At 39.9% G+C, this 11,621-nt stretch overlaps 1 protein-coding gene across 1 annotated transcript in view; it reads left to right on the top strand.

The window, feature by feature from the left end:
- Positions 1 to 6: 6 nt before the first annotated feature.
- cep104 (centrosomal protein 104) overlaps positions 7 to 11,621 on the top strand; it is a 117,646-nt gene continuing 106,031 nt past the window's right edge. Inside the window, exons 1-3 of the mRNA XM_048614904.1 lie at positions 7 to 56; positions 2,729 to 2,791; positions 10,216 to 10,292. The gene's annotated coding sequence lies outside the window, so the exon portion shown is untranslated. The remainder of the gene's footprint in view (positions 57 to 2,728; positions 2,792 to 10,215; positions 10,293 to 11,621) is intronic.

Here is an 11,621-nt window from a genome sequence, read left to right as displayed (position 1 = left end):
ATCTGAAATTAACGTTCCATAAAAACCATGTCAACAGATACAACTTGTACAACCAGGTAACAGCATTAAATTTACATAGACTTGTGAATCTTTCCAAATAATACGTATTTTTGATCCAAGTTGTGAAAATATCAAAAGCAGTTTTTTGAACTACCCTATTGTTATTGTGTAAAGAATCGTCTTATGATGATTGTTGAGTTCCTAGTTGTGCACCGTTCCATACAATCAAGGTGAGTTGCCCCATTTAATGGTTGAAATAATTTGTTTGGTAAAATCAATTTTCTTAATATGCATTGAAGTAATATTGAGGTTGTTACTAAATTCTGACCAGCGTGCAATCATTTGAGAGTGATCGTGTGTCTGAGCGGTCCAATGCATTGGATTCGAGTTGCAGTCTCTTTGGAGACTTAAATCCTATTAGTTACCAGTTGTGCCAGTTGTCTTCATTCAGTTTTCTTTGTGTTAAAATTACTCCTGCAGTGTCATTGCCTCTGAGACAGAAGCCTATGGTTCAAATCTACATGCTTCAAAAGTATATCATAACACAGCTGGTTGGTTGCAATTATCTGCATTCATTTGAGATTGTGGTTCCTCAGTGCGGTCTTAGTGAAGAATACTTCTGGTGCTGGATTCTTTTCAGCTGTTAGTGACACCAAGATCGTGGATGGTCCTTGCCTGCTTTTACCCGGTCTGAAGCAGGCTGCTGTTGAACACCAGCCAGCCCAGGAAAGACTCCCAAAATTTTCTTACTGGGGGGTTTTATCCAAGCTTAAACTTTAGTTGACCTCTTTAGGAGTGTGGGTGAGTTTAGAGACCTACCCCTGGCCCCTGCCCTGGGGAAATTGATGAAGCTGAGGTAATAGGTCTGGCCATATGGTTTTGCTGCTATTTGTTTTATAGGCTGCCACCTTAGTTCTGATCTAAATTGGGCCACAAAAGCCCAGCCCAGAGTATCTATGCTGTAAATTTGCCAGGGATGGGGAGTTAGAGTTATGAAGAGATCGACTTGAGATATTGACCATGTTCACTGGTGGGAAACTGCTTGGAAGATTTTATAATTCTGGTCAGTTTTGACCATGATTAAGAGTGACCATTTCCTCGGTATTGTGACTCCGTGATCGGCAGTATCAATTTAAATTATCAACAAAGGAACAATTGGGAAGGTTAAAGCAATGTCTTTATGCAGGTACTTTTGAACAACAGTGGGATTAATTTAGATTGCTCTTGCAAAGGAAAGATCCAAATATGATGTTCCACAGAGCATGAATGAAATTGTATATGGTTAGGAATCTATTGAAAATTATATCGAGCCTTGGTTCCAATTGATGCATGTTATATTTGAGCCGAGTGCTGGTAAAATCTGTAGCCACAATCGAAGGTACCTCAGCCTTTACAGATCTTTAAGCAGTCATTTGGTATACAGAACTTTAGTATTCTGAGAAAACACACATTTTGTCAAAACCTTTTGTCCTTCACTCAAGAGGACAATTCTACAGAATAACAATTTAAAAGAAAACCAACACTTATACTGAATGAGAGGAGATTTGATTTATTCTTGTCTTGTACCTAAGTACAGTGCAAAGTTTTGTCTTGCGTGCAATACAGGCAGATCATAACATACAAGGATCATAGAGTGATTGAACAGAGGGAGGAATACAAAGTTAGTCTGTAAAGAAGGTGCACAAAAAGCACAATTAACACTAGATTTGGAATTTGAGAGGTCCATTTGGAAGTCTAATAACAGGGGAAGAAGCTGGTCTTGAACCTGTTGGTGCATGTGTTTAAGCTTTTGTAACTTCTGCCTGACAGAAGAGATTGTGACTGGGGTGGGAAGGTTCTTGATGTTGGCTCCCTTTCCGTGGCAACGAGAAGTGTAGATGGAGTCAGTGGTTGGAAGGTTGGCTTGCTTGATGGTATGGGCTGTGTTCACAACTTCCTGTAGTTTCTCACAGTCCTGGACAGAACAGTTGTTGCTGTACCAAACCGTGATGCAGCCAGATAGAATGGTTTCTGTGGTGCATCTGTAAAAGTTGGTGAGAGTCTTTATGGACATGCTGAATTTCCTTAGCTTCCTGAGGAAGAAGAGGCGTTGTTATGTCTTGACAGTTGCGTCAATGTGGGTGGTCCAGGACAGATTGTTGGTGATCGTCACACTTAGGAACTTGATCTTCTTGACCATCTCCACCTCATCTCCATTGCTGTAGGTAGGAGTGTGCCCTCCTCCTTGTATCCTGAAGTCAGTGACCAGCTTTTTAGCTTGACGTTGAAGGAGAAATTATATCATGTCACCAAACACTCTAGCACACAGAGTGCTGATTGATTAACATGTAGACTTTGATTAGTAGAGGTATTGCTGAGGAGAGTGTACAAGTTAACGATGAATGATAGTTAGCTGTCAATCTTTGTTTGAGTCAATCTGTCTGTCTTTAAAATTTAAAGAAATGTATACAGTTAACAGTCAAACAGAATTAGCTTCTGCACTAGCCATGGCAACACGTCTACCAATCATAGTCCACGTGTCAATCAGCATTTTCATCTCATTGCAGTTTCAATATGCCCCCTATTTGGCATTCTTGAGAATCATCCTGATGAGCCTGTGATGAAAAGATATGACAAAATGTCTTGTGTTCAGCAATGCCGAAGCTATTTAGATTCCAGCTTTAAAATTGGCTGTTTATCTGTGAAGACCAGCACAATTTATATATTAACTGTGTATGTTTGCTTTTAGGTTGCCCTGGTAGCTGTTAATATCCTTGGAGATCCAGTAGAACACAGTGAGACAAGTATAACTGTGAGTAGGAATAGATTAAATCTATAATTGATCTTGTGATTATCACACTTCTGTTGCATTACAGAACATTGCATTTTGTTGAAGATGCAAGAGAATTTCTTTTGTTCTGAAGTAATTTCATGCCAAGACCTTCTGGGTTATTACATTGCAGGTAAACAGCAGAATTCTTGGACAAAGTCTAAAGTAGCAATGCAAGTTGATTCCTGAACTTGGTTTGTTATCTGGAAAATTAGGGATGGGGGTTGTAGGAGAAGTAGGCTTGAGGTCTTAGAATTGTGCAAGGTGATATGATAAAATTGGTATTTGGTCAGAGATAGTAGGAACTGCCGATGCTGGAGAATCTGAGATAACCAGGTGTAGAGCTGGATGAACACAGCAGGCCAGGCAGCATCAGAGGAGCAGGAAAGCCGACGTTTCGGGTCTGGACTCTTCTTCAGAAACCCAGGTCTGCACCTTGTTATCTCTGGTATTTGGTCATCCTGCTTTTTGTGAGAACAGGATGATGTAAAAGAGTGCTGGAGTAAGTGGAACCCAGAATCCATCCTAGCCGTTAAAATACCTTATTGGGAAGTTATACACAGAGCTGTTAATTCTGCAGTTACGGTAGAAGCTGATGGAAGGCTTAGCATTTTCAGGTAACTAGGCCAATCACCTGCTCAAAATGTTTCAGCACTGTGAAATAGAAAGATCATTTTTCTTTAAACATTGAACAGTTTGGACAATGCCTGTAGAGAGGTGAACACAGTTAACATTTCACTTTTTTATCAGAACTGGAAGACATCTATCAACAAGCTGCTTTTCAGCAAACACATGAGAAAAAGATCAAAAGAGAAAGGCTTGTGTTGGGGTGGAGGAGGGCAAGAACGATTGCAATGCATATAGCGCTGAAAGGCAGAATGTAATTCTGAGACTTTTACAACCGTACATTACAGATGTAAGTACTTAGCCCAAAATAGAATAGAGGAAAATGCAGAGGATTGTGTCATGGGATTATGGTGGAGAAGAAAGGTGTGTAGACCTGGGCAATGTTAATCACCTTGCTGACTTTACCAATTAGGAGTCATCACCCCAAATATGAGCACAGTGGCTCTCGGAGGCATCCTCAAATACCAGAACCTGGTGTCTGAATGTGGACTAAGATTTAGAAGTATTAAGCTACGTAAACTGCTTGAAAGAAGGATGATGTGTGTTCCTTGAGCTTGCAATTGAGAGTTTCATTGTTCTAATGTGGGAGACCAAAAACGCTGTTCAAGTGTGTGAAAGAAATAGAGTTAAAGTGACAGGCAATGTTAGGATTGAACATGTAGACTTGAATCAAGACACGCAGCAAAGTGATCAGCCAAAGTGGAGGAGAGTGCATCAGGAGCATGTCACAAAGCTCTGGGGAGAAAAACAACAGACTTACAATTGTTGAATAGATTTGGTGCAAACTGTAGAATTCTTGACGGGGAAAGAGAATAACTTCTTTAAAAGCCTGTTATTGTTGATTATTTTAATGGCCTGCTAGTCTCAAGGATTATGTTTCACGTTTAAAGCTTGTTTGCAGACCTTGAATCTTTTAACTGAATTTTTATCCCCACCTTCATTTTGGTTCGGTTTGATGAGGGAATTTGTGTGTCATTCAATTTGTAGCTTTGATGAAGAATTCAGTTTTGCTGACAGCTCTACACATTGAGATAGAAACAAGGTATTCAGCATTTTTCAACATGTTTAAACCTAATCAGGAAAGATAGATCTCTACCTTTTGGAGGAATTCAGTCCTCGGGAATATTTTTCTGACCTCTATCACTATTTTTTTTTTTTTGTAGTCTTTTGCTTTACTTTGCATGTACGTAATCCACTGTATTGCATATTCTAAGTGTTTTAAATGTTGAAATATTGAGGTCACCTTAATGATTTGATACAAATGTGTTGGTGTGCAATCTTGATGGTAGTAGAAGGTGAATGAACGAAGAACTAATGTTTCTCCCCACTTGAAGTTTGATAATTTCACCCATTTGAAGTACCTAGAAACATTTTCCTTTTATTTCAAATCATAAGTGATGTAGATTACTAGTTTGTTATGGTGCACTGACTTTACTGCTTCACACTAAAGTGTCTGTATCATTGCTTGACACAGGAAAGTCAATTCCAATGTTTCCCCATTGCAGGCCGCAAAGTAACTAGCCTGTAATTTTCTGTTTTCTGCCTCCTTCGCCTTCTTGTATAGAGGTGTTATATTAGCTACTCTGCAATCAAAATAAATCATCCAGAATCCAGCAAATTTTGGCAAATTAATGCCTACACATCCATGACCTCATTAGCTGGGTCTTAAAATCCTAAGATAAAATGGATCAAGATCTGATGACTTGACGGTATGCAGCCCCAGCACCTAGACATTCAGCTTACTTTTTTAAATACCTGCAGAAACTCTTGCTATCTATTTTTGCATTTCCACCTAGCTTCCTCTCATACTCTAATTTCTTCCTTCTTATGAATCTTTTAGATGTTTTTATATTCTGTCCAGTCATCTGACCTACTATTTAACTTTGCACAATTATGTTTTTTTCCTTAAGTTTGATGCTTTCCTTAAATTATTTATTGAGCAATGGATTATGCATCCTCCTCTATCAATTTCTTTTTTGTTGTAGGGACACACACATACCTGGCTATACTTAGCTTCACTGCCTCCAGATCTGCTTACTTTTGAGGTTGGCCCCAGATCCTATCGCTTGCGCTGTTGATAGGGAATTTACGTAATAGCAGTAACTATTTTTTTCTGTTGTCTGAGGGAGGTATCGATCCCTGCCTCCTACAATAGTAAGAATTTGGTATACTTATTCTGAATTTTCTGTATCCACTTAAACGTGTCCCACAATGTATCTGTAGATCTGTTGCCTTGCCTAGTATACCAACACAAACTCAGTTTTCAAATCCCTATTTAAGTTGAAATGCTCGTCTTAGATTCTTATTCCTATCAAGCTGGATGTAAAATTCAATCATACTGCTACCTAGGGGTGTCATGGAGTCGTAAGTGTGGAAACAGGCCATTTGGCCGAACTAGTCCACACCACCCTCCGAAAAGCATCCCACCCGGACGCATTCCCCTACCCCTGCATTTCCCATGTCTAACCCACCTAATCTAAACATCCCTGGATACTGGGCAATTTAGCATCACCAATCCACCTACCCTGCACATCTTTGGACTGTAGGTGGAAACCGGAGCACCTGGAGGGAACCCATGCAGACATGGGGAGAATATGCAAACTCCACACAGACACTCGCTCGAGGGTGGAATTGAACCTGGGTCCCTGGTGCTGTGAGCCACTGTGCCACTCAGTTTACTCTGAGGTGATTAGTTAATCCTGTCGCATTACATGACGCCAAATCTAATATTCTTGTTCTCTGATTAGTTTCAGATCAGAATAGACTGCCGTCTCTACCCAAGCTTGAACCCTCACCCTATTTTTTTTTTTAGTTGCAAGCCTTGTCAAATACCCTAGTTATATCATTTGATAGAGCACTGGTTCCAGCATGGTTCAAGTGCAGACTGTCCTAATGCTTTACTCCCTACTCTGGCCATTTCAAAGGCCAATGCCCTACAACCCTGCATGTATTCTCCCACATTAGTTTTTGAGTGTTGTCCTGGCTTAACAAAGAACAATTGAGAACCACAGGACATGTGTATAAGGTGAATGTCTAAATAACCAACAGCAGTGATGTGAAAAAAACATTTTAACTCAACAAATAGTTGGGATCTGGAATATGATCTGGAGTATGATGCAGACAGATTCTGTATTGGCTTTCAAAGGGATCTGGTAACTAACTGAAGAGAATTTTCAAGACAGGGACGGGGCGATTTGAGCAGCTCTCTAAAAGAGCTGGCATTGACACAATGGCCCAAATGGCTGCTTCCTATGCTGTAACCACTCTGTGATTTAATGATTCTTAAAGGTAGTTGAACATTCCTACTTACTTCAAAAAAATTTGTTTTCTCTTTCAAGGGATAGCAATTACCTGCAGTTTATTCAAGCTTTATTGTTTGCCGTTCTGATAGTAAAAGAAGTTTTATAGTGTGCTTCTTTGTTTGGATCCTGTTATCTGATGAATACAATCATTGCCAGCAGGTGGCATTAGAACAGTTATTCTGAACTAATGTGCTGGAGTTTCTCTCAGTGGCCAACCAGAAGGTGGAACTGATGAATTTTTGTTTCTTGCTTTAAGGAAAATTGAGGTCATTGCCCAACAGTCTACTTTTTCAACACATTTGCTCTAAGTGCTGTGCCGACATGCAGATCCACCTTTCACTGACTGTGAATCCTTCAAATTCCATAAATTGTCATCTACAAATGCCTGTCTGACATCAAGTGTTGAATATTGGAGGGAAGTTCCAGGGAAGGTAATTGAAGCAGCTGAAGATGGTTAGGCCTAGGGGCTTAGATATTTGAATTCCAGCAACCACAATCATCTTCCATTGTGCTGGGTATGACTTTAAACTAGTGGATTCACCCTGCTTGGTCTATTCCAAATTCAATATTGTTAGGGCACCTTGATGCTAGTCAATTTCGCCTCACCTCTTGAGTTTGTCTCATTTGTCCATATTCATGCCAAGGCTGTGATAAGGTCAGGAGCTGACTACCTTGATGGAACCTAAGCAGAGCATCGGTGAACAGGTCTTTGTCGTATAGTTGCTTCTTGATATTGTACCTGATGGTGCTCTCTGTCACTTTGCTGTTCAATAAAGAATAGAGTGATGGGGCAGTTGTAAGTTGGATTTCCTTTCTTCTTGTGGACTTGATTAAAATGCCACCTGTAGTCACACCTATGGACCTTTTTTGAGCTAGCTGAATAATCCACTTGGCATCATTGGAAATCTTTTTCTCTGCTGAAGCAGAACTTTTTTCCTTCCATTTTATCATGTATTATTTAAATAAAAAAATTTGTGCTTGTCCATTTAAAGTGCAAGTTGGGAGAGTAATTTGCATCTAACTTCAAGCCTGTTGAGGTCATAAGATTGAGTTCAAAAATATTTTGGACTTCCTCTTTTGGTTGGCATGTAGTTTTGATCCCTGATGTGGACGAATGCACAAAGTAGATATTTGTTAGGATCTGGCTTTATTTAAAGAATAAAATGCATGGAAGAATCCAGGATTTTAAAAAAAGCTGGATTACTTGATCAATTTAAACACCAAAGAGTCTTTATGATACAAGTTTTGAACAAAACAAGCACAACCAACAAAGACCAGACATGTACACTGAAAAATAAAGATTATGATGGTAAATAATCAAATCCTCTATGTAAAGTCGATCCAATGGACTAAACACTTTTTTTCTTACAATTAGCCTTCACATCAATAGGGTTTTGAACATTTTTATGTACTTTCTCACAAGGCATGGGCAGTATTTATTACCCAACTCTAAATGTCCTTTAGAAGGTAGAGGTGAAATAATCTGGAAGGCTGTCCCCTTTTATTCTGGGTCTAGTTGAGCAGGTCACAGCTCAGGTCTGTGGTCTGTCCCTACCATTAAGCTCTTATGGTCCAAGTCTGCAATGCCTATATGATGCCTACCATGAACCACCAAATGCACGCCGACATTCCAAGGCATGTTTTCTGTAGTTAGACTTCTGTCATTAGAGCTACTCGACCTGACCCTATTCTCTCGAACTTGCTCACAAATAGAACGTTTTTTTTTAAATTCACCAGATCGTGTCTTGGCAGCTTTCTTCTGTTTACTCTTCTGAATTCCCCAAAAAACAGCCTCTGTATGGGGAAACATAAGAACATAAGAACTAGGGGCAGGAGTAGGCCATCTGGCCCCTCGAGCCTGCCCCGCCATTTAATAAGATCATGGCTGAAATGGCTGGATCTTTGAGTAATTATCTTCATGGTGACCTTATGGCTTTTTTGCTTCCAGAATTGTCTCTGCTGGGTCAAAAGTTCAAATACTTTTTATGAGCGCACAGACATGACGGAACAAACTGAAAGTAAACAACCGCTCATTACTCTTAAACTAAACCTCTACATTTATATACTCTTAACATAAGCCGCATACAAGTTGGAACTTTTTTCTTTGGAGTTTAGAAAAGTCATATGTGATTTAATTGAAAATTATAAGATCCCGAGGGGACTTGACTGTAGGATGTAGGAAGGCATTCCTCATGTGGGTGAGTCTAGATTCAGGTGTCACATTTTAAAAACAAAGGGTCACTCATTTAAGACACAGATGAGGAAAGCTTTTTTTTCCACTGAGGTTCATGAGTCTTTGGAATTCGTCAAAAAGAATGGATGCAGAATCTTTATTTTTAAGGCAGAGACTGATAGATTCTTGATTATCAAGGAAAGTAGGGTTGAAGTTAAAATCAGATTAACCATGATCTTATTGAATGGCAGAGCGGGCTTGAAGGAATGAGGGGCCCACTGTTACTTGAATCTATTTTGTACAGTAGAGTCAGTTATAATAAGAGCAATTTATGTATTTTTTTAAAAAACAGTCAATTCTAGTTACTACCCAATTACATAATTCTCCCTTGTAAAAGGGCACTGCTAATCCAGCCCAGTTTGACCTTGTTTGGCCTCTGTAAAATATCAAGGCTCAAGTCCTAAACCCTGGTGGAGTATTTAAGTTCTCTGACAGTGACTTTGGAAAGTTTGCATTTTCTAAAACTTTAGTAGTATGCATATTTCAACTCCTTGGAAATTTTATTCTCAGAACATTTGTCTGGACCCCTACCTATCTGTTACCATTATCTGGGCTACCTTGCTCAAAACTTTGAGGAACTAGATGAAATTGTAGTCTTTAAAAGTATCATTTGAAGATACTTGTAGCTCTGTATTATTGGCAGCCTTGGACTGGATCTTTGCTGAGCTGGAGAATTTTCCAGACTATGGGAGGTTGCATTTTAGGGTCAGTACAGGAGTTTTTAAATGATACTGGAGACCATTTCTGTGTGAATTTATAGCATATAATTTTTTATGCCTCCCTCACCCAGCTATAGCAATGCAGCCAATAATTTTATTGAAGAGCCCAACAAGTATGATCTGGATTATTCTCGGAAAAGAAAGTGCTTCAGTAACAAAACTGTCCAGAGGAGTATGTGCACACTTGTAACCATGTGACCTAAACTGTGTCTTTACAGGAATTGGAACCGTGATGTAGGTGCCAGCCTGGGCTGGGGAGTGCTGGATTTAGGGGGTACAACCTGTATATTCTTACAAGATGAATTTGGTAGTAAAAGAATTCTTTTTTGTAAAATTGTATTGATTGCAGGATGAAATGTACTATTTTAGTAATAAGCCACAGTTGAATTGAACTGAAGAACCTTTTGAGTAAATTTTTTTTGTCACTGAGGCTGAAATAATTGAGATAAAATGGCAGGACTACTCAGTTTTAATACAGCCTTGTTGTATAATTTAATTAAAAAAACTATATTTTTTCTCTTACAGCCCACAAAAGATAAGCTGATTGATCACTATCTTGGTCATAGCCCAAATGACCCAGCACTTGATGGGACTTATGTCAGGTAAATAGTTGTGAATGTTCTTGATTGAATGTTAAGTCTTTGGATAATAAAGCAAATAGCTGAAACACTCGGCAACTGTATCCATGTATTGCACCATGGACTGTGTACGTAGTTTCTGTGAGGAGAGCCATCTCATGAGACGTATAAACCTGTGACTTATTTTCACCAGCTGATGGCCAGTTATACAATGCCATAGGGAGTAGGGCTTCCGGTTGGTTTGAACTGCTGGTTTCCCACTAAGCGGTATGGGTTTATGGTGATAAGGCAGTGTCATTTAAGTAAATCTAGTGTAATAAAGGCAAAAACAGAAATTGCTAGAGAAACCAAGTAGGTCTGGCAGATTCTGTGGAGAGAAAGCATAGTTAGCATTTCAGGTCCAGTGACACTTTTTAGACTTGCATGTAGTTGGATAAGGTTGGTATATATGCTGAAGATGGGGTGGGGGGAAGGGGAGGAATAAACAAAAGGTGGAGGTGGAGCCTCAAGAGAGAGAACAACAGTTGAGCAGGCATGGATAATGGTCAGCCTGGAAAAATCAATAGCTGGTAATGGAAACCATTGGTAGCTAACAATAGATTGGTTGTGGTAGCAACCCATGTGATTACAAGGCCTGGTGTGTGGGGTTTGAGGACATGGAGGAAGGTGCTCGGGCCCTAAGATTATTGAGCTTGACATTGAGTCCTGAAGGCCTGCAGTGGGAAATCAAATGCTCTTCCAGCATGCACTGAGCTTTGCTGGAGCACTGCAGCAAGCCCGACCTGGACGTTGGCCAGCAAACTTCAGTGCATTCCTCCGACAAGTGATGACAAGGAGAAGGACTGTGGGGAAGGCAAATGCAATGCAGGCCAAGACACCATGGTTGTGTTGAAGTGGCAGGCAGCTGGAAACCCGGGGTCATTTTTGTGGACAGAACGTGCAAAGCAGTCACCCCTGCGTTTCATCTCTCCAGTGTAGAAGAAATCATGTTGTGAGCAGTGAATACAGTAGACCTGAATTAATTGCAGGTTAATCACTGCTTCACCTAGAAGGCAGGTCTGGGGCTTTGGATAGTGAGGAGGGAAGAAGTAAATGGGCAGGTGTTGCATCTTCTGTGTTCGGAGAAGGTGATATTTCCTTGTGTGGAGCAGTATAGAATGAGAGGTCATAGTTCTAGGATTTGGGGTAGCAGATTTAAAACAGATGGGGAAAAATTACTTCTCTCAAAGGCTCAGCAATCTTTGGAATTCACTACCCTGAACTGTGGTGCGTGCTAGGACATTAAGTAAATTTGAGGAAATAGACAGATTTTTAATTAGAAATGGGTTGAATGTTTAAGGAGTGTGGCGGGAT

This window comes from Rhincodon typus, chromosome 31 (assembly GCF_021869965.1).
Source record: "Rhincodon typus isolate 14 chromosome 31, sRhiTyp1.1, whole genome shotgun sequence".
Lineage (NCBI taxonomy): Eukaryota > Metazoa > Chordata > Chondrichthyes > Orectolobiformes > Rhincodontidae > Rhincodon > Rhincodon typus.
This window is presented reverse-complemented; position numbering and strand designations above follow the sequence as displayed.